Source organism: Xyrauchen texanus, chromosome 18 (assembly GCF_025860055.1).
Source record: "Xyrauchen texanus isolate HMW12.3.18 chromosome 18, RBS_HiC_50CHRs, whole genome shotgun sequence".
In the NCBI taxonomy this organism is placed as follows: Eukaryota; Metazoa; Chordata; class Actinopteri; order Cypriniformes; family Catostomidae; genus Xyrauchen; species Xyrauchen texanus.
In genome coordinates this window covers 38,375,195-38,397,576 of record NC_068293.1, presented here as the reverse complement: position 1 = coordinate 38,397,576, position 22,382 = coordinate 38,375,195, and the positions used below count along the sequence as shown (strand labels likewise).

The 22,382-nt window shown below is 37.8% G+C and overlaps 1 protein-coding gene across 2 annotated transcripts in view; it reads right to left on the bottom strand.

Moving 5' to 3' along the window:
- Nucleotides 1–21,989, bottom strand: part of itprid2 (ITPR interacting domain containing 2) — a 71,160-nt gene extending 49,171 nt beyond the window's left edge. For both annotated transcript variants that reach the window (XM_052148447.1, XM_052148448.1), the window contains exon 1: nt 21,879–21,989. The gene's annotated coding sequence lies outside the window, so the exon portion shown is untranslated. The remainder of the gene's footprint in view (nt 1–21,878) is intronic.
- Nucleotides 21,990–22,382: the final 393 nt, after the last annotated feature.

Sequence of the window (22,382 nt, the reverse complement as noted above, 5' to 3'; positions counted from 1 at the left end):
TAGACTGCTTAAAATGGGCAGAGACTTGGGGAAGACAGATGGTGAAAGCAGTGACTTAACATAAATAACCACAACACGCACCAATCAAGGGGCAGATGGGGCATGCCAACTGAAACACGGCACCCCCGGGTGAAAACCTTTGCAATAAACCCCGCACAATTAAAAGTGCAAACAGAAAATTCCAATAACTCCAGCCATCCAGCTGCAATTTTGTAATGGACCTTGTGTAATGGACCTTGTGTTATATACGATTGTGGTGTAGGGTTGGATGATATAATAAATATTCACAGTATATTTGCGATGCTGAAATGCCATTACAACGCCGATGTTAGAAGGGATAATTATTTTATTTATTTTTAGTATTTACTCACTACAAACCTGTATGACTTTCTAAAACCACAGTAAAAGTAATCAATACGACTCATGAAGCCTTTTGATGCCATACGCTCACTTTTCAAATCATTAATTCTATGTTGATTACATCAAACCTTATTGGGATATGACATCATGACGTTTGGTTACAATATCCAATGAGAACCAATGAGGTTTGACGTCATCGACAAAGCCCGCTTGAAAGCGTTCATTATTTTAGCAACTTCTGCCAATGCCACTAGTAGCACAGATATTACACACTTGACATTAATAAAAAAAGAAATTATAATAATTTGCTGAAAATAAATGTCAGTGGAGAGACAGTGAGGTGTTAGAACTCATTAGTATATGGGGTGACAGATCTATACAAGCAAAACTTGAGGGGTCGTATCTTAACCTGTCGCAATAGCAAAATGTTTGCTCTCTTTCTCCTCATCCTCATCATCTGCTCATGAATTCCCTGGATTCCGCTGCACATCAACTTGTACATGAATGCGTAAATGCTGACTTCAGTGGCCTCCATGCTTCCTTCTGTATGACAGCTTGCTGCATGTGACATCTTTGTTATTGTTCTTTTACACATGAGGGCCAGATCAGGACCGTTACCAGTTCATACTGGAATCTGATATTGGCCACATTTAAAAAATGATGTGAACAGCCAAACAAACAAAAAATAAAATTGGATCTGAGAAATATATCTGAATTGAGCACCAAGGCTTGCAGTGTGAATGCAGCCTAAGATTCCAGCGACAAGCAATCTGTCGGTCAACACCAGGCGCACCATGACACCACGATATTCATAAACTGAATTGAGGATAATTGACTACAAAATGTAGAAAACAGCAATCACAGATGGAACATTGTGCACATTGAACGCAACTCATTTTCTCAAATAAGAGGCATAACGCTTTCTACAGCAAGCCCAGAGGGGGTAAATAAACAATCAATTCAAATCAATGGGCTTTATTGGCATGAAAGTTTCAAAAACAATGTTGCCAAAGCATCATATAGAATAAAAGCAAAATACATTTTGTCCAATAACTTGGACAGTATATAATTATTAGTAATATATAAATAACAGCAATATATAAATTATTATTAATATTTATTTGACCACATCACATTGTGTGTGTTTGTCTAGATTTTTCACTGTCCCTCAGATTGTGGCATGCTGATACATATTGGGCAGCAAGATGTCCCCTGTCTCCTCCTAGGAGTATTTTTAATTTTGAGAGGTCATTTAGGTCTTTAAATTCTGAAGTTTCAGAGACAAACTTGTTTAGGTAAACATTCCTTATTTCTCTGAATGTTTCACATTTTAGGAGGAAGTGCATTTCTGTCTCGACCTCACCTGTCCAACAGTGACCACATATTCTGTTTTCTTTTGGTTGCCATGATTTTTTGTGTCTTCCTGTTTCAATTGCCAATGTGTGGTCACTGAGCCTGTACTTGGTTAGGGTCTGTCTCTGTTTTCTATCTCTGACAGTAAAGAGATATTTAGCCAACTCATACTCTCTGTTTAGGGCCAGATAACATTCTAATCTACTTTGGCTTTTAGTTTCATCTTTCCAATGTTCCAAATAGGTTTCTTTGCATTGCGATATAATTTGGTTTACTCTGATTGGTGTTTGGAAAACAGTGGTGATGTGAGACTGGTTAAAGTGTGTTTGAGGGGGGACGATTAGTCTCAGCACCAACTGATGTAGGGGACTCTTTTCTGGGCACAATCAAACACATACACAGGGAAAAGTTACTTTATGAATCGCATCCTTATTCAGTCTGTTACGATTGTTTATTTTCGTCGGTATTCTTGTTGCCGATCTCCACACAACAGGGAAGCAGAGAGAAAGTTAGAATGAGCCAGTATGTCTCCCCTCTGCCATTCTGAAACTCTGTCTGTCTGTCTGTGTGTGTGTGTGTGTGTGTGTGTGTGTGTGTGTCTCAGAACCAAGGCTGAACCAAAATCAAGTTGTTCTGAACCAGCTAGTGAGATGCCGGCTTTAATATACTGTAAAAATAATAATTTTAGACCCATATGTTGCCTGCGCTGCCTGGCGCGACGTCACAGAAATAAAACCATTCCAAATATAGAAAGCCTTGTCGCTCGTCGTGTGTCGTGGCTGGTAAGGACAAAAATTCTGATTAACATGGAAAAGATCCCTTTTATCACATGCCGTGATGTTGCGTCTATGGACATGGGGTATGAGCTCCTTCTGTTGAATCGAGGAAGTCGCAGTTCCCACATCTTACATCTAATTGGTTATTTGTTGTGTACGACCTACATCCCAAAGGACCCAAACAAAAACAGGCCTGGGGCACAAAGTCAAACATGACTCAAAAAAAACAACATCAAATGCATTCTAAGAAACCACCCAACAATTAATCTATGATGTTAAAACGAAGAACAAATCTGTTAAAAAAAGGCTGATTCTCAGTACTGACCACAAATGATTTTAAGAAAGAATACCCAGTGACTTCAAAGTAATGATATCTTGCTACCATATAGTGATCCCATGTGCTTCAAAGCAGAACAAGATAAGGCTTATCCAATTATTGAACAGCAAGCTGCTCTTTTTGAACCACACCTGCAATGTTTTCTTCCCAATTTAGAAACACAATACCTAAGTTTGCATCAGTGCCCTGGTGAATTACCAACCTCAATGACCTTTAGTATTAGCACCGTATGCAGGCCTAGCCTGTGAAATAACATGGCATACTGACGCAGTCCTCCATTGTGGTATTGTTAAGAAAGCCTATGAAAAGGTTATGCTGTAACCCTCCTACAAGTCCCAGAGGGAGGAAAAGTGGTGCTTTTGATGAAATGTTTAGAGTCAAATATAAAACCTTAAGCTATACCCAAAAAAAAAAAAAAAAAAGGAAAACAATACGATATTACTACAGGCCAGCTCTGAGATTCCTAACAAGTAATGCTATTTTTCTCGAAGTCTACATGCATTGAACCATCACAGTTTTCTATCTGAGGAATGTAAACATTAAAAATGTGAAGGCCTGTTTCACAAATCTTATATCTGCAGCATGTGCAGTAGGCAAAGTAGCAGTGTATCTGCAAAAGCAGGCAAGCGTTGAGCCTACACACTCACACGGTTTCTGCTGTCTGATAGCACTTTGACTCTATACATAAAAATAAGGTGACTTAATAAACTGGTTTATAGGATATAGATAATATCGTAATAAATCTTACAAGGCAAGAAACATACATTACACAAATAAAATGTAAACACGAATGCTTGGCCAATGTACTGTCAGTATACAGGCTTATATGACAACGCTTTTGTACGCTCTTGTGGGATCAACCTCCTATACACAATACATACACTTACATGCAACCAAATAATCAGTTTATAATCCAACTGACAGCTCAATCAGATTGAAAAGCCTTCATATAAATCAAAAAATGCTTTGAAAGGCTAATCAGAGATTACATCTACTCTGTGCTGTAGTTAATGTTGCTTACCACAACAACCGCTGCACTGATGATGCCATTGCATCTACACTACACACTGCTCTCTCTCACCAGGAAAAAAGAAACACATATGTGATAATGCTGTTTGTAAACTACAGCTCCATAGACTATACAACACCATAGTGCCCTCCAAGCTTAATGTGAAACTCCTGGCTCTTGGCTTAAACAGCTCGCTGTGCAGCTGGATCCTGGACTTCCTGTCAGCCAGACGCCAGGTTGTTAGAATGAGCAGCATCTCATCACTGAGTCTCAACACTGGAGCCCCACAGGGCTGTGTTCTAAGCCCACTCCTGTATTCCCTGTACACACATGACTGTGTGGCAACACATAGCTCCAATGCCATCATTAAGTTCGCTGATAATACGACGGTGGTAGGTCTGATTACTGACAATGATGAAAGAAGCCTACAGAGAGTTGGTGCATACTCTGACATGCTGGTGCACAGCCTCTCCCTCATCAACAGTAAGACCAAGGAGATTGTGGTGAACTTCAGGAGAAGACAGAGAACACAGCCCTATCACCATCAATGGAGCACTGGTGGAGAAAGTCAGCAGCTTCAAGTTCCTCTGTGTTCACATGGTCCACACAAAGGCCTTGTGAAGAAGGCTCACCAGCGCCGCCTCTTCCTGAGACAGCTGAGGAAGTTTGGAATGAAACACACGGTTCAACACCAGCTCTGTAGAGAGCATCCTGACTGGCTGCATCACTGCCTGGTATGGAAACAGCACCACCCTCAACTGAAAAGCCCTGCAAAGAGTGGTGGAACAGCCAGACACATCATCGGAGGTGAGCTTCCCCCCCTTCAGGAGATCTACACCAGGCAGTGTTTGAGAAAAGCTCAGAGAATCATTAGACTCCAGCCACCCTAGCCATGAGCTGTTCTCACTGCGACCATCAGGCAGGCGGTATAGCAGCATCAGGACTAGCACCAGCCGACTTGATGTCAGCTTCTTCCCCCATGCAATCAGACTTTTGAACTCTTGATCGCTCACGATACATATATCAGCAAAGCACTTTATTAGCCTCAGACTGGACTCACAAAACACACTGGCAACTCAGGCTTCCCACCCTTTTCAAGCCACAATTTTTCAGGACATTTTATGCACCCAACAAGTGTAAAATTCAAGCAAAAACACGTGTCCATTTAAATCGAGCTTGTATTTCTAGTTTCTCACCTCCAGATAAGCAGTATGCTCAATAGCATTGTTTTTTTCTGACTATATGTGAACGAAGACACAAATTTGCCCGTTTTCTCATTGGAAATTTCAAAATATCACTGTTCTGGTAACAAAAGCAAAGTTTGTGGGGAATAATAGCCATTTTCTATACTTTTGAGGCATAAGCAATTAGGAAATAACACTTACTACCCAGGAACAAAAATTGTGTTACATAGTGTAATTGATTAGTTTAGTGACCCCTTCTGGAGATGCCACTAGGCGGCAACAAATAAAAGTGTAATGTGCTATGAGGGAGTCATGGAATCATTTGAAATGTTCATGACCGAAATCTGCCAAGAGCGTATAGTGTTTAAGCATTATAAGAACAAAGCAGATCTATAATTTCCATTCAGTTTGCGAATGGCCGAGCATGACTTTTCATCCAAAAAGACAACAATAATAGTCTAATAATAATAATAATAATAATAATAATAATAATATCAATAATGTCCTTAACTTCAACATTATTAAAATGTGCATGTCAAATCTACTGACTTCAGTAGAATGTTTAAGCATTATAAAAACAAAGCAGATGTACTGTATCATTTTCATACAGGATTTAAACTGCTGAACATGACTTATCAGAAAAGACAACAATAATAGCATAATAGCAATCATTTTGAGTTTCAATGATGTTCCTTTGTCATTATAAATTGTATTTTACATAAGTTGAATTGAGGAGTCAAAGCTCCACTAAAGACCAGCGTCAAGAGGCACTTTGTATTCCACATAAGGGTGCCTACACACTGACGAGTGTAATCGTAGAGTACTACTTTTTACAACTAAAAAGTTCTACGGCACACCACTACCCTACATAGGCTAACCATCATCAATATTTTTCCTTTTCAATAATTTTTCCATGTTTTCTGTCCATCTTAGTAGCGTGTTTACTTGTAATGTTTGAAATTCGGCTATGCAAAAAAAAAAAAAAAACAAGGTCACATACAGCTCGTTGTGTTAGACCTTCTCATCGTCCGTCCTTTTGACGGACAGTGTTGTAAAAATCGTCAAAATCTGTTATTTCCCGTCATTTTAATTTTCATATTTTAATGATAGTAAGACATTTAATAGCTTTTATTTTCATTCACATTTTCATTTTTAATCGGGAACTTACAGAACGAGCATATAACAGATTATGCATTTAATTATTTATGAAGAGATCAGATGAACAACAGAGACACCACAGGAAGCAGATGGTTTTTTCACCGCAGTGACAGCGGAGGCCACTAAAGTATGAACAACGCAATATTACAAAAAGCAAATATGATTAAAATGATTAGTTTGGATCCCTGAAATTCTAAATAGTTTTTTCACGCATTTATTTACAGGTGAAACTCGAAAAATTAGAATATCGTGCAAAAGTTCATTAATTTCAGTAATTCAACTTAAAAGGTGAAACTAATGTATTATATAGACTCATTACAAGCAAAGTAAGATATTTCAAGCCTTTATTTGATATTAATGCAAAACGGTGTTGTGACTATGCCGGTTGCTCACACCTTTTAGAACTCCTTGGCTTATACACGGAAAATACCATGGGCATTGCATGTGGTTTATAGCAGATGACAGTGAGCAAAGTGCCAATTCACTTTGTAGCATGAGACACATGCAGACTACATATTTATTTAATTAAATAGCAGCCTTTTGAAGTTTAATAAATACACTGGGTCACGTAGTGACCTGCTTTTCCAGTAGTAAGAAGCTACCTTCAAAAACACGGAAAGGGCTTCACTCCAAAAATAAAAGCTTGATTTAAATGGAAAAAAAAGTACAACGGAAATATTTCACTACTGTATAGTAGTGATATTCACTGTAATCCTACTACTTCAACAACTACTACTACTACTAACAATAATAAATCAATAGTAATGGTATGCTCTTTTGTGCAGCACATTATTTGACAAAAAATAACTCCAATGGTGTATTTTAGATTGTACCGTGAGGTTCTGTATAAAAGCATTTAATTTAATAAAAAAAAAGACAATACTATTCAAATTAATTCTATTTTTATTTGAATAAAGTTTTTTGATTGATAAATTATGATGATAAAATTTAAATAAACTTATGCAATTAAAAATAAATAAATAAATACATAAATAAAAACCAGGTATCAGTGAGCACTGAAATTAGTATCAGTACTCATTCTCAAAAAAATTGTATCGGAACATCCCTACTGAGAATGCAACGCGTACTTGGGTTGTGTTATGAATCATGGGTGTGTGTCTTGAGTGTCGAGAAACGTTTATGACAGTGAAGTTCTTTTTTAAATTGACACGTTGATGAAAAAAATGTAATGCAAGTGCAAAAGATGCTGAAAAAAAAAGAAAAAAACTGCAACATGGCGCAGTGGTCAAAGGTCATGTTTACTTGGCAAAACAGTGCACACAGAAACAAAAATGTTTTTGGTGTGAACGGTCACTTCTTTTACCGAAGAAAGGGACTGATGGAGGTGGATGATTGCATAAGCTAAAAACGTCCCTTTGTTATGCAACCAGAAGGTTGTTAGCTAAAAATCAATCTGTTCTCAGGACGTGACAATCTTTTGTTTTGAAAATGTGACCTAGTGCTTACAGTACTGGCACTTAGGATAATTCACCCACTCTGTTTGCATTAGAGTCTTTTTACACTTGTCTTAAGGCTGCAATTGAGAAGTCCGATTGTGCCAATAAATTCAGACAACATCAAACTCAGCTTGTCCTAAAGAGCTTGTGCAGCTGGCACTTGCAGAGCTAGATTTCATCATTTGATAAGTCTCAGAGTATGACGAGTTGGTCACTTCACTATTTTCCGGTCTACATCAAGATACTTTCATTACAATTCACTTCTAGTGATAGCGGAAGAGAATTAAATCATATAACGCAGTTATCATTTCATGTGTGTTATTGCAGCGGCTCTGGATTTGAAAACCTTAAAACGAACAAAACTACAGTATTCAAGGTAAAAGACATATTTATAAAAGGACATTTTTGTGTCCTGTATGATAAACTATTTTGGTACCGTGTTAGGGGCCTCTTGATGTCCAAAGTAAAATCTCTATCATACAGGACACAAAAATGTCCTTTTATAAATATGTCTTTTACCTTGAATACTGTAGTTTTGTTCGTTTTAAGGTTTTTGATTACATCATGCTGTAATTGACACCTTTCACAATTAGTCACAGTAGCTATAAATGTAATCGAATATTTATTTGATTAATTGTGCAGCCCTAATACTAAATGTTTCTACAAGCAAGCGATAAATACATGCTGTAAAAATGTTAATGCAACAGGAGTAGAACAAAATGTTATTATGAAATCAACACTTTTAATGTTCAATAACAGTAGTCATATTCATAATCTCGATTAATTACACAATTAATTGTGCAGCACTATTACTACATGCATATCTACAAACAAAAAGCAGATTAAAAACTAACTGTTTTGTGTTCCCCTGCCTTGCTGCATACAATTGGTTCATTGATTACAATGTTTTATCCAAGTGACTAATTTATGGCACACTTTGTATTCTGGACACTACATTTCCCAGAGTTTAGAACAAACTGTCAAACAAACCATTTGACAGATCTTAGGGCTTTAAAACTGGCAAAAGCAAGAGGACATTCTGTCACCGCTACTACCACCCAAGAAGCAAGTTGAGTAAGTGCAGTACGTGATTAGATTACGTAAACCTCCAAATGCTAATTACCAAATCAGCACAGTGCATGTAATGCACCAACGTTAGTTCGATTACCTTAGACAAAATAACTCAAGGTGTTAACAGTTGACATCATGCAACTTGCACTAAAACGCAGTAAAACAACATTGGTTTTGTTTTTAAGAGCATCAGATTTGGAGCCTCTATTTGTCCAACATCATACTACTAGAGGCAAAGTTGAACTGTCGACAACATAGAAAAATAGATTATACAAGCATGCATGGTTCGACATCAAGGATGGCCAGATAGCCCACTGGCAGTGTGAGAGCCTGTTGAAGTAACCGACACTTGCCCAGTTAGGCCAGTGCCGTATACATTCAGTTTGTGCGTGTGTAGAGCTTCTTTTGACCGAGCAAAGACAATGTTGCAATCCAAAAAAGTTTAACTATATGTAGCAAACTACTTTTAACTTGACATGTCCTCTTAAAATTGCAAAATTCTAGGCAGAAGACAGCGAGAAGTGATGCAAAAACATGTAAAACATTGGTGTTAAAATACAGTAAAACGTTAAATATTTGCCTTGGGTCTATTTCTGAAAGTAACAATCCCATTCATTTTCTACAAAAGGCAAATTGTTAAAAAATCTATTACTTACAAACCTTGCAAGACAGACGTGTTGTGAGCTCCAAAACAGTTAATTAATGGAACATGTATCTGCTGAAGCCATCAATACATTTTAATTCAACTTTTCAATTCAAATTCAAATTAATTAATAAACAAAATTTACATCAAGTTTAAAGTGGAATTTCTGGCAAAGACCTATACTACCTATTAATACTGAAGACACATATCTACATCTGTAATACATCTGAATATTTTCAATACATTTAAAATGCATTATTTCTTTATTATGATCAGCAAATATAAATCAATATTTTTCCTTTTTGTATTCCATTATGTCATTCACAATGCTTCATGCTTCATTGTATTTTGCTTTCTCATTAAGTGATGTCAAAAGTACTGGTACTTCGGTACTAAGTCGATACTAAATTGATAAAGATGTAACAATACCAATGTTTCTGCGGTACAGGTAGTTCTGAGTGTACCCTGCACGCTGTCGCACTGACAGAAAGCTGCTTACAAATGCTCACATGCTTATGAGCATGTGCCGTTACTCCTTTTACACAGAAATGGACAAAAACAAATCTAATTTAAATAGTGAAATGTCCACGTGTTCACTAAACTGTTTGATTATTATAAAGTCTGCAGGTGCTGCATGCTTCAGCACTCAAATGAAAGTAACCTGAAAACAGACTGATCTTAACACCACATTTTATGAGCATCATGCACTGTGCTTGTTTTAATAGATGACACAAGTGTTCACATTTATTGTAAAGCACACAGCGTCTGCATAATATAGATTTATATAATTCACAAGGGTTTAACGATTTGGATTGATGTATCAATCAAATAACCACCGATGAGTTGTCATGGAATCAACGCATAAACATTGATGTATATTTATTTTAACACTCTCGTGCCAGCCACATCTAAAGACATTTCCATTAGGCGATGCAGCAACCTTATGATATTCATCTCGTTTTACAAGCGCTAAATGCGAACAAAGCCTTAAGTTGCACTCTGCTCTATCAGTGTGCGCGAGTTTAACTGGCCTACTACTAAATGAGAGCTCCGGTGACAGGAAAGCGCAGAGCTCTCACATGTGCGATTAAACAGGCTTCCCTCGATTTTGTGCCACATGCGACCCATTTGAATTCAACGTGTTAATTTTCTATTTTAAAGTGCTATGGTGCAATTCAAACATGTCAAACGGCTAGACTGCCCAGACATTCTGAACAGCACTGATGAGGCAAAGAGAAATCACCTGCCCTGCACCAGAATCAATTACAAGACTTTTCACATCTACAAATCAACACCTCACAGTACACTGTAATGGAATTTTTTGATAAAACTATGGAAGTGGGAGAAAATATGTATAAGATTATATATGCATAAGAATTCCACCAACATGATTTGAAACGAGAAAAACCCAGCCTTTCAGTTTGGAATGTTTCCACGTCATAAATTACCAGCCTTCAGCCGGAACCCAAACCCAGTTACACCAGGACCATCAGATTTGCACAAAGACATTTCATCTTAATCTAGCCTTGCTAGATAATATTGAAAATCCCTTTGACCTGTGGTAAAGTTTGTACCTGACAAATTAATGATTACAGACTGATAGACCTCTTTAAAATGTGTGTAGCGATGTGCAATCACCTATAATCTTGAATTTTCTTCTAATTCTACTAAGAATGGTAACTATAAGGCTTAACTTGATGAAATGCAATGATGTGTAAAATCAATATGATTTTTAACGTTTTGTTACCTACACGTATAATATCAATGAAAAAAATGTCATATTTGGTATGCAAGCATTTGTTTGGTTACATAGAAAAAGCTGATGACAAAGAATATCATGTCTCTTGTACTATTTTCATGATATAAAGTTCATGATTAAATATGCACCGTTTGAGCGGGAAAATAGTGAGAATCTCTAATAAAGACTTATAAATCAGCTATCAGAAAGGACAGCCCAGTCGACCATGTGACCCTGAAAAGTAATTTCTGATTGGCGCAGGACACCTTTGGGGATGCGGCCAATTTCAGTTCATATAGTTCCAAAAAGGAAGAATACGCTCTTCTCTTCGGTTTCATCGTCTGCTCCGCTGACTGCTCAGACATCGCACTGACTCTTCCCCATGTGAGAACCACTGCAGCTCAGCGGCCCAAGGAGGAGTGAGAAGGCCTCGCTTCACAGCTAACCTCGCCATTCATACAGACAATAAATTTGGTCACACAGAGATCAAAACATTGACGCAACGAACTTTTGACTAAGCGCCAAGAACCAAACACCACAAAGACAAGCAAGTACATCTCCAATATTGTGCTCAATGTGCTGGTGTATTAATTAAATAATTTGGGTAATCTGATAGCAAATCTATGTAGACTCAAAGAAGGATAAATGGTTTTTAAGGTATTGTCAACAGACTCCATAAAGTATTTCACATTCTGTCACTTTTAATCAACCTGTCTTATGTATATATGTGTTAGATTAGATTTAGGTTTAGAATAGTAATAAAGTTTGTCTGTGTTCAAAGACGACGTGACTGTGGTATATTTTGGTAAATAATCTCAACCCTGTTTCTAAAAGATTTTGCTTCAGAGCTGTACCTAAATACAGGTAATATTATTTTCAATAAGCCATGAGAATATCATCACTCCAATAAGTGAATTCATCGTAATTCACATATTAAAGCCAATTCCTTACAGTTCCTTAAATTGTGAGCTGATACAACCAGACGTTGTATTACAATTTTAACGGTGGTGAATCAATTAAGACAAATAATCTAGTTATTTGTCAGTTATCTCATTTAAAATGGTTGTTGAACGTGACTAATTCCGTTATACATTTCATTACATAATAAGGTACAATAAGGTCAGTTTAATTTAGTTCATAGCTAACATATTTCAAGACCCTAAATTCCCTCCTAAATATCGCATACCAAAATACCCTACATAACTGACCCCGTCCACATCTCTAAATTATATATGTAATACCCTACATATGGATGGCACCTACAAAACAAGTTGTGGGTAAGTACTTTGGATTGAAAAACTTGCTTGATTGTTGTAGAGATGACAAATTGCTGTCATCAAAAGCCAATGAGTTGTCATTGAACAACTGATGAGATTGTGACTATTTTTATATTATTTGTTTATCTACATCATTTTTATCAACTGAAGTACCTTATTTTGTTGTGGATGTCCCAATGTGGGTACTGGATTTGCACTTTTTAGAGAGCTCAATAAAATATTCAAATTATATTTTGGTTGCACTTTTGACATAAATGTAATTGATTGTGCAAAATAGGCATGTAATATCGCTAGCAGGCCCTTGAATCTAAATAATATCACAGCAGACTTTGGGGAATCGGTAAACATTGGCTTGCTTGCTAAGAGATACAAGATCGTATGTGATGAAACTGCCGATTTACACCTATAAGTGACATTGAATTTTACCTTTGTGGTTTTGACCAATTTTCAACAACTGTTTTGCTTCAAAATCTAATTTTGTAATGTTGTGATTCCCCTTAGAGCTGGTTTGGTTAATGGTTCAGAACTCTTTAATGAAGGAATTTATGAAATTAATGGGAAAAATACTTTTTAGAACACAGACGGCTAAAAAAAGTGGGCACTGTTGCATTCCATTGTAATAATCTGAACTACAGGAGGTTATTGTTAAGGTCTTCTCAAAGGCCCCTGTTTGTGAAAGGTTCAGCTACAGAGACACACCATGTACCAGCATTATGATAAAACCGTTTAATCATTAGCCTAAACAAGGTCAATGTTTCCCCGTGTTTAAATATGTGCAGTGTGAAACAAACATATGGAAAGCCCAGTGTTCTAACATTAGAATGGCATACTAAGAGAGAGACTGGAGTTCAATCAGGATGATTGCTGCCTACTTAAGTGCCTTCCAAAGGCCCCGGGCATACTCACAGCAAAATGCTTCTTCGTTCAAGAGGAAAAAAGAAGTTTGTAACAGCTAAATAAAGATATACTGTTTGCAAACATCCAGACACACAGGCCAAACCGCTGGAGAAGGCGTTTAGAGGGGCATTTAAATAGGAGGACGATCAAGACTACATGTAAAACCTTAACTACTGTGACATTAAAATATGTTATGAATGACTTCATGCCCCGAAGAAGAAAATTCATACAAGATCAGTAAAAGAAGCTGTTTTAACTACTCGTTGATGAGTTATAGTAGGGATGTACATGTATTAAAGCCCTGCATGGGCCTCAAATCTAGGCTCTAGCCTGGCCCGAGACGCTCAGGCCCTAGTCCTGCCCGACAGCTCATCAGAATTCTTGGCCCGAGTCTGACTGGAGCCTGTGTTTTTATTTTATTTTTGTATCATTTCAAAATAAAATGTATTTATCTTACCTCAAATATAAAGGCTTCAACACAGAACATGGCCATTCTTATTTCCAATAGTTTCCCAACAGTTGGACTAATGAAAATAAAGACTTCCTAGTCCTAACATGGCTACAGACAGAATAACAGTCTCTTCCAGAGCATCGTGGAGAAAAAGCACAGCATCCACAGTGAATGGTTTCAATCCAGTCCAACTTTCTTCTATAACTCTTCCAGCAGCACTGAAGGTACGCTCGCTGCCACGGCTGCTGGCGGGGACACTAAACACGTGCAAGTCTGTCTTGACATTCGCGGTAGCATGATCTTGTGTGGTTTCCACCAGCACAGCACATCTCTTCCATCACCTTCCATGTTGGGATTGAGGCGCAGGTAATGCTGTACATCGTTATCCTCCTCCTGCTCCACAATGTTTTCCCACTCTTCCTCAAACTCAGCCAGAGCTCTCTTCTTTGCTGCGTGGCCCACAGCAACAGGTGCAGACACAGCCGTGATCCCGTTTTCTTACTCTTGTAGCTTAGCACAGCCTTGCAAGTTGTGCATATCCAGTAGGCTCATCATTTAAGGTTGTCACTACTTGGAAAAACAGCCCAGAAGTTTACAAGTATCCTCTTGTGTTTTTCTCAGTTTTAAGTCCGCCATTGGCAATTTTTCTCTTTATGTTCCCCATTGCACTTGAGGTGAATTGTGGGTCCGAGGAAAATCTGTGTCTGTGTGTGTATGAAATTCTCATAGTTTCTTTTACATAATGAATGCCTAAAATATAAAAAGGAGGAGCCGTCTAAAACGGGCCTGATGCCCAGACCGTGTGTGAACTATGACGTGAAAATTGTCCCGAAGCCCGTCCCTAGGGGCCCATTGGGCTTGAGCTGAAATCCAGAGCTGTACGATATATCGGCAAATCTACGGCAGTTATAGATCATTTCAAAACGGTTTGAAGGTGCAGTTTCAAGCCCCCCCCCCCCAGATTGGGACATTTGAGCAACTCATAGAAGAGGCGCTGACAGCACAGAGAAATGCCAGTTTCAGAGTTTGTAGTTATTTACATAATCTGCTTCCATATTATTTGAACTTTAATAAAGCTATAACCAATTAAATATAACAGCATTTCAGATTGAATTCGGAATAATCTGCTGTAAGTAATGACATGCCATTTCCCATATTCAGTTTGTTTCAATGAGGCAGTAATTGAAAATGTGACAAAACCATGTATGCATGTTAATTGGGGGCAAATATTTTTGCTTATTATTTCATGAAACAAACAGAATATGGAAAATAGCACATCATTACATACTGCACAGTACAGCGATTAAAACAAGCCACAACACAGCCTAACATGGTGCATAGATCTTGAAATACTTCTCACAGAGCATGGCTAAAAACACTAGTTTGTGAGTGAAATGAATGTGCTTGTCATATTTTACAAGTTGAGACATTTCTAAAGTTATGACTCATGACTATTCAATCTGTATGATGTACCTTATTCCCATTATGATAGCTGTGTTCAAATTTTTTAAGTTATATAGTAGAACAGTTACAGATGAGAGCTGTAACAAGCGTCGGTGGAACAAGACGCACACATGGCATTCATGCACGAACATGCTATACGCTACCTAACTTTAGCTGCCGAGCTGTTAGGAACCACTGAAACAAACTCAAACACACCTTTGTTTTTGGTCAGATTTTGATCAGCATGATGTCACAACCATTCGTTCTTCGATTTCATATGAAATATGCCGGGGTCTAACGACAGCATCCTAACCATCATGGAACCTCATAAATGACTGCTTAGGCAGCACCCTTTCTTTCATAGTTTACTCACAATCATGTCATTTAAACCCGTATTGCATAATTTCTTCCATGCAACACAAAAGATGTTAGGCAAGATGTAAGCCTCAGTCACCATTCACTGTCATTACAAAAACAATTTTTTTCATGAAATGAAAGTGAATGGTGACTGAGGCTGTCAGTCCCTAACAGCCTGTCTATACCAGGTGTGTTAGTTGACGTGAAGACTTGAGGCTGTCTACACTGGATGAGTTGACACAAATGTTCTAAACTGTTTATGTGTTGTTAGTAGTAGTAGCGCCAACGTGTGCAAAACATACACATTTTCTGTGGGCATGGTGCAACGCAATGGATGCTCCCAGTGTAGACAGCATAATTGATTATAATGGGTTCTACTGTTATTTGAAGCAACGCAACACGACGCCGGTGTAGACGGTGTAACTTGTTGCCAAACATCTCTTTTAGTGATCCATAGGGAAACAAATGTAATTTGGTTTGGGAAATGATGACACAATTTTAATTTTTAGAAGAACTATTCCTTTAAGTGAGCACAAAATTGTGACAGACAGTGGAAATTGGATAGTCATAGTTTTGCTGAAATGATCAGATTTATTGTTTCATCACATCCAAATACACACACACACCATGATGAACAGCAATGGCATCGGACCCAGAGGAGGGTTGGCTAGAATCCCGGGAACTGGACCTCAGCTAAGAATCAAATTATGGAAATAATATAAAAAGCAATTGATGGAGATGATGAGAAACACTAATGTAAAATCTATCAAACTGCCACACTTCCTTAGAGCTGCACTATAAACATTGTAAAACAATGTCCTCATAGATCATGAAAGCGATGTTTTTCACTCCAGCTACTCTTAACCTGCTCTCTTGAATGCAGAATAACTGCATTGTCCAAAGAATGAGTAGAGCATACTTATTAACTTTCACATTTAAACTTTCACACAAGTTTAAAGAAGAAAAAAAAAGCAATTGTAAAAGGCTATAAAAGGTCATTAAAATATTTGATGGCCATATCATCTATCATATTTCAACTAGGGCTGTTTGATGGTATACCATAGAGGTTTTTAAACTATCTGTCATTTGCAAAAATGTATGCCAATATTTAATATTTGCCAATAGTTCTTCTGTGGCCTGCGCTGGAGAAGTCTATAATTAGAAAGGCTTGGTTCTACAGCATAACAGCGACCTTTAGAAATTAACTAAAATGATCAGACACCACATGTTCTAAAAGTATCAAGAATCAAGTGTTCCAAACTGAAGCAAGTGCATGCAAAGACAAATGTGACTATTCACATACATTGTAGCTCCAAATTCATATCTTGTGAACAATAATAAACCTTATGCCATGGTCTGTTCAAATACTCGATTCTGACTGGATGGAATGTGAAAAACCATTTAATGCACAGGTAGTTCCAGTCAGTTTTAATCACTGTTCTAAATTAATGCACCTACTCTGCTGTCCTCCTTGATGACACATCGGGAGTGTTCAAACTACTTCCGGATGTGAATATAGACTCAGAGCTGGGATTTACTGTCACATCAAAAAACAACATCAAATGATTTAATGCCGTCATTAAATCAGAAGAAATGCAAGTTGAACTTCCTCAGCTATCGAAGGAAGTACAACCTCTGTTGAGCCTTCTTCACAATGAAGTCTATGTGGGTGTCCCACTTCAGGTCCTGAGAGATTCTAGGGCCCAGGAACATGAATGACTTCACTGCTGCCACAGTGACGATAAACCAGACAGTGATCAGAGTGTCCTAAAGCTGCACGTGCGACAGAGCGATATGCATCCTTATAGTGGTGTAGCTGTGGTCCAATATATTTCTTTCTCTGGTGGGGCATGTGATGTGTTTTTTGTATTTTGGAAGTTCTCAAGCTGTTGCAACACAGCATTCATGCATGCTTGTGACGGGATATACTAACACTAACCAGAATAAACAAGGAAAACTCCTGCGGTGAGTAGAAAGGCTTACAGTTGATAATGGAGCCTCTATATTAGGACAGCACATCTTCTTCAATGTTGTTACATCTGTACACCATATTTTGTTGATGTAAAAGCAGTTCCACCACCTCAGGTTTTCCCTGATACCTCTGAACAGCTGAAAGACTGGAGTGGAGTGGTGGTGGGGTAGTGGGCTAAAGCACTAAACTGTTAAGCAGAAGGTTGTCGGTTCGATCCCCACTGCCACCACCATTGTGTCCTTGAGCAAGGCACTTAACTCCAGGTTGCTCCGGGGGGATTGTCCCTGTAATAAGGGCTCTGTAATTCACTTTGGATAAAAGCGTCTGCCAAATGCATAAATGTAAATAAAAGCCAGGCAGATGTAACACTTCTGTGAAACATAGAGCAGCGGAGTTAGAAAAGACTTGTTTGAGTGAACAGAAGCAGTTTGTCCATTTTGTTTGCAAGGGAGCAGACTTTCGCCAGATGAATACTCTGCAGCGGAGCCTAAACCGTGTAGATGAATCTTCACAAGTGTGCCAGCTCACTTCCCTCATGTGCATCTTTTTGTTCGCTTGCAGATCACTGTTGCACCTCCAACTATGATGTCTAATAAAACGTCAGAATAATCAAATGCCGGCAAAAAATTCAGGTATGCTCTGCTGAATATTCAGCAGTTCATACCTGGTGAAACTGATCGTGAAATTGTGACAAAAAATATGACAAACAAACAAAAGTAACAAAAATGCTAGGGACCTCCACACCGAAGCAGCCATCTGTGGCACCACAATCAATTGTGAAGCTACAGGAAACATGGAAAAGGCAATGGTGTTCATCAGCCCCTTTTTCTCACACAAAGCATTTGTGAGGGAGATAAGGTAACCGAGACACATCAAATGTGACTTTCGCTGTCCATCAAGATGGGACAATATGATTTACATTGTAATATGATAAACAATCTAAAACGGATATAGGGAGCTTACACATCACTGACTAAACCTCTATATTGATGGAGACTCTTTCACAACACTCAGCCTTTTGCTGTTTTATTCAAATTAATCATGCAGCCTTAATGAATACCATAAGGATGTCTCAGAGGTCAAAGTGTGAAGGATAAGAACATTTTGGATAATTTTCTACTCATCATGAGCAGTAAGTGCAACTTTTATAGCGGTCACGTCAGCAATGCTGGTTTTTCATTAATGTGACAATTAAAAATAATAGAAATTAAACATCACATGTTCTGAAGAGTGCCAACCATTCTAATTTATGTTGCTATTATTATTATTTCTGGATTGCGTAGATGTGTTGCAATTATGTTGAACGCAGTTTTCCGAATTCGGGTGCGCACCGGAGTCCACCTGAAAAGGTGGTCTGGCAAAGCTAATGTTTTCTTGAGTTGTTGCCAGGTTACAGTGGTAAACAGCTGCTGCTTGTTCTCATGTTGACGATGTAATTGACTCAAAAAATATGAGTCCAGTCAGGGTAGGGGGAGGAAACTAATTCATGTTCGGTCTACGTAATCGAACCAAGTGTTAAAATACCCTATGCCTGTTGCCTGTCATAGCAAGGAAAGAATATTTTTTTAGGAATGCACGATATCTCGGAAGCCGATATATTATCGGCTGAAAACTGGGAAAATCTAAATAGTATTATCGTATTATATAGTGGAATAACCAGCGATAGTTTTGTGATAATTTGCGAGTATCTCTGACTGTCTGCTGCTGCTTCTTTTTTCAGGCAGGAACTCGGCATTTCTACATTTGCCATATAGACCTTATTCAAACTAGCACCATCTTTGATTTTTAATGGGAAAGACAACGAGGCTGTGAGGGATAGTCTCTTCAATGGGCTGTACTGTAAATATCTGTCCAAGAACATTCAGTATACAAAGAACTCCAGACAACACAAGTTGTGGAAAATCAGATGTGATTTAGGAGATTTATACAGCTTTAAACCAATCAGCCACAACATTAAAACCACCTGCCTAATATTGTTTAGTTCCCCCTCGTGCCGCCAAAACGGAGACAACCCACATCTCAGAATAGCTTTCTGAGATGCTATTCTTCTCACCTCAATTGTACAGAAAGGTTATCCTAGTTACTATATACTTTGTCAGTTTGAACCAGTTTGCCCATTCTCTGTTGACCTCATCAATAAGGCATTTCCATCCACCGAACTTCCAGTAACTTGATGCTTTTTGTATTTGGCATCATTCAGAGTCTCTGTAACACTAAAGCTACACTTCCTTTCTGTAAAAATAACACAACATCAGCATTCTGTGTATAGCCTCTGTTTTGTAGGTCTAATACTGGTATAACAGCTGATGATGCATGTAATTTTACCTTACATGGTTCTGGGGAAAAAATGGGACATCAAGCCAAACTCATCCTGATGGCATCTTGACTCTGCACTGTGCAGTTGCAGGGATGAAAACAGTTATTTTCAATATAATCAAACTATTTATTTTGCCACATTTTCCATGAAAAGCAACTTGAGACCTGTTAAAACTAAAACTAATAAGCTCACATTTCCAAACCGCTACTGCTGCTTTCTCTTAAAAGGAATAGTTGTTTGGCATCCAACAAAAATAAATGGTGATTTTATAACACTGCCCAGCTTCAAAATGGACAAAAAAAAAAGCACGGCAAACACATGATAAATGTCCAAATGTAGCCTACACACTTTTTTTCTGTGTTGCATTAAAAAGACAGAAAATAATGAGATCACCGTGACATACAGGTGAGAAAATTATGCCAACATTTGTATTTTTTGTATGAACTATTCCTTCAAAATTGTGAGCATTTAAGATGGTGGCAGGAATGTGGTAAATCATGTGACAGTACACGGATTCACCCATCGTGTGAACTCTGTAAATACACACCAGCTCTCTTATCCACTCAAGCAAACTCTCTCACACACATTTGTCAGCTGTGCATACACCTGACCAATCTTATCTGAAGACAAATAGACGAGAGTACTCCTACCTTTTATGTATGAATAGAAAAGACCTGTCATACTTTTAAATATTCAAATAAAACTGTGGAGGAAAAAAAAACAATTAGGAGATAGTGGAATGTCCTTTTAAAGGGATAGTTCACCCAAAAATGAAAAATCTCATCTTTTACTCACTCTCAGGCCATCCCAGATTTGTATGACTTTTGTTCTACAGAACACAAATTAAGATTTTTAGAGGAATATCTCAGCTCTGTAGGTTCATATGCAAGTGAATGGGACTACAACTTTGAAGCTCCAAAAAGCACATAAAAGCAGCATAAAAGTAATCCATACGACTCCAGGTAAATCCATACATTTAGAAGCGATATAATAGGTGTGGGTGAGAAACAGATCAATATTAAAGTCCTTTTGTACTATAAACCACTTCAAAGTTGTGGTCACCATTCCCTTGCATTGCATAGAACTACAGAGCCAAGACATTCTTATAAAAATCTTCATTTGAGTTCTGTAGCAGAAAGTCGTACACATCTGGTATTATGGTGAGTAAATTATGAGAAATTTAATTTGCTGTTGAACTGTTCCTTTAAATAAATTTGAGGGCCTTCAGACTAAACTAGACACACTTAGAATGGCTTTAAAGTTGTAAAGTTAGAAAAAAAAAATTATTTTGTATAAAAGCTCATTATCTTTTGATAATACTTTCATCTCTAATGACCATCATAAAACCAAGGAAGGCCTAAATACAGCTTCCACTTGGGTGAGACATTTGGCCAAGACTTTCTTTTGTTATCTTCACACAGCATAGGAATGTCTAAGAACTTACTGACTAATTAGTAATAGATTAAGAACGCAAAGAGTGAGATACTATTATCAACTATGAAAGGCATGCAATTAATATTACAAAACAAAACTCCCTAAAGACAATAAACTAAACAATTGGTCACCTCACAGACTAAACATATAGGGGTGATGCGGGCGACAAGGGATGCACAAACATGGTCATCACTGTGTTGACTTTTGTTTTCGAGAATATTCTTCTGTCACTGAAAAAAAATCGTTATTATCTTTTATAAATCATTCACTCTGCAACAGGTCCCTTCACTTTCCTTTTCCAAGATATTAAAACGAATAGATCTGCATCACTGTCTTGTCCAATACAATCTTCATAAAGCTTGCATAGGTTTACTGGGGGGAAACAAACTATTTTAGACTGTGTTGATCAACTTTACAATCGCGCGCGACAGACATAGCGTGCTAAACGCCTTTTTATTACGTGTTAATCCAGCCCGAGCTCCTTTAAGTTTGTGTTTCAGTGAGGCTTGCGCGTGAAATAAAATGACCCAAATCCAGCAAATACGACACGATAGAGCAAATTATTAACAATAAACATTGCAAACGTCAGAGAAAGCAACAGTATCAAGCCTAAAAACAAAGGAGGGAAAGAAACTTAACCTTACCATCTCTCAAAATAACGCGATGTTGATAGCGCGCAGATATTAACCAAGTAGGCTATCTCGTGCACCGATGCATAAGCCAAACTATTCCAAAACTTCATAAAGTGCCATGCTTCCGCTTCCGGAAACAAAAAGAGTGAAAAGTAAGGTAACGTGGGCGAGACGGAGCCTAAAAGTACGCCTGGCCTGAAACCTGCTGGAAGAAGATGTGCAGTGCACAATCCCTAAGACACCGCTGAAGAAATAATGACTTTTAATAACTGTTACATGTGAATCAATTGCAGTTGACTGAATCATCGTAATCGGATATGTCTCAATCTTATAGTGAAAAACGAATGTGATAAAACAATGATACATTATATTACTTGTTGTACCCCCTTTCGTGTGAACTTATTTAAATAATTGTGTCAATTACGTGATGCAAATTTTTGTCCTGATCTATTAGGTTATTCAAAAATACATTAAAAGTGCAATTTATACAAAACAATAATTTTAATACTCTGGGGT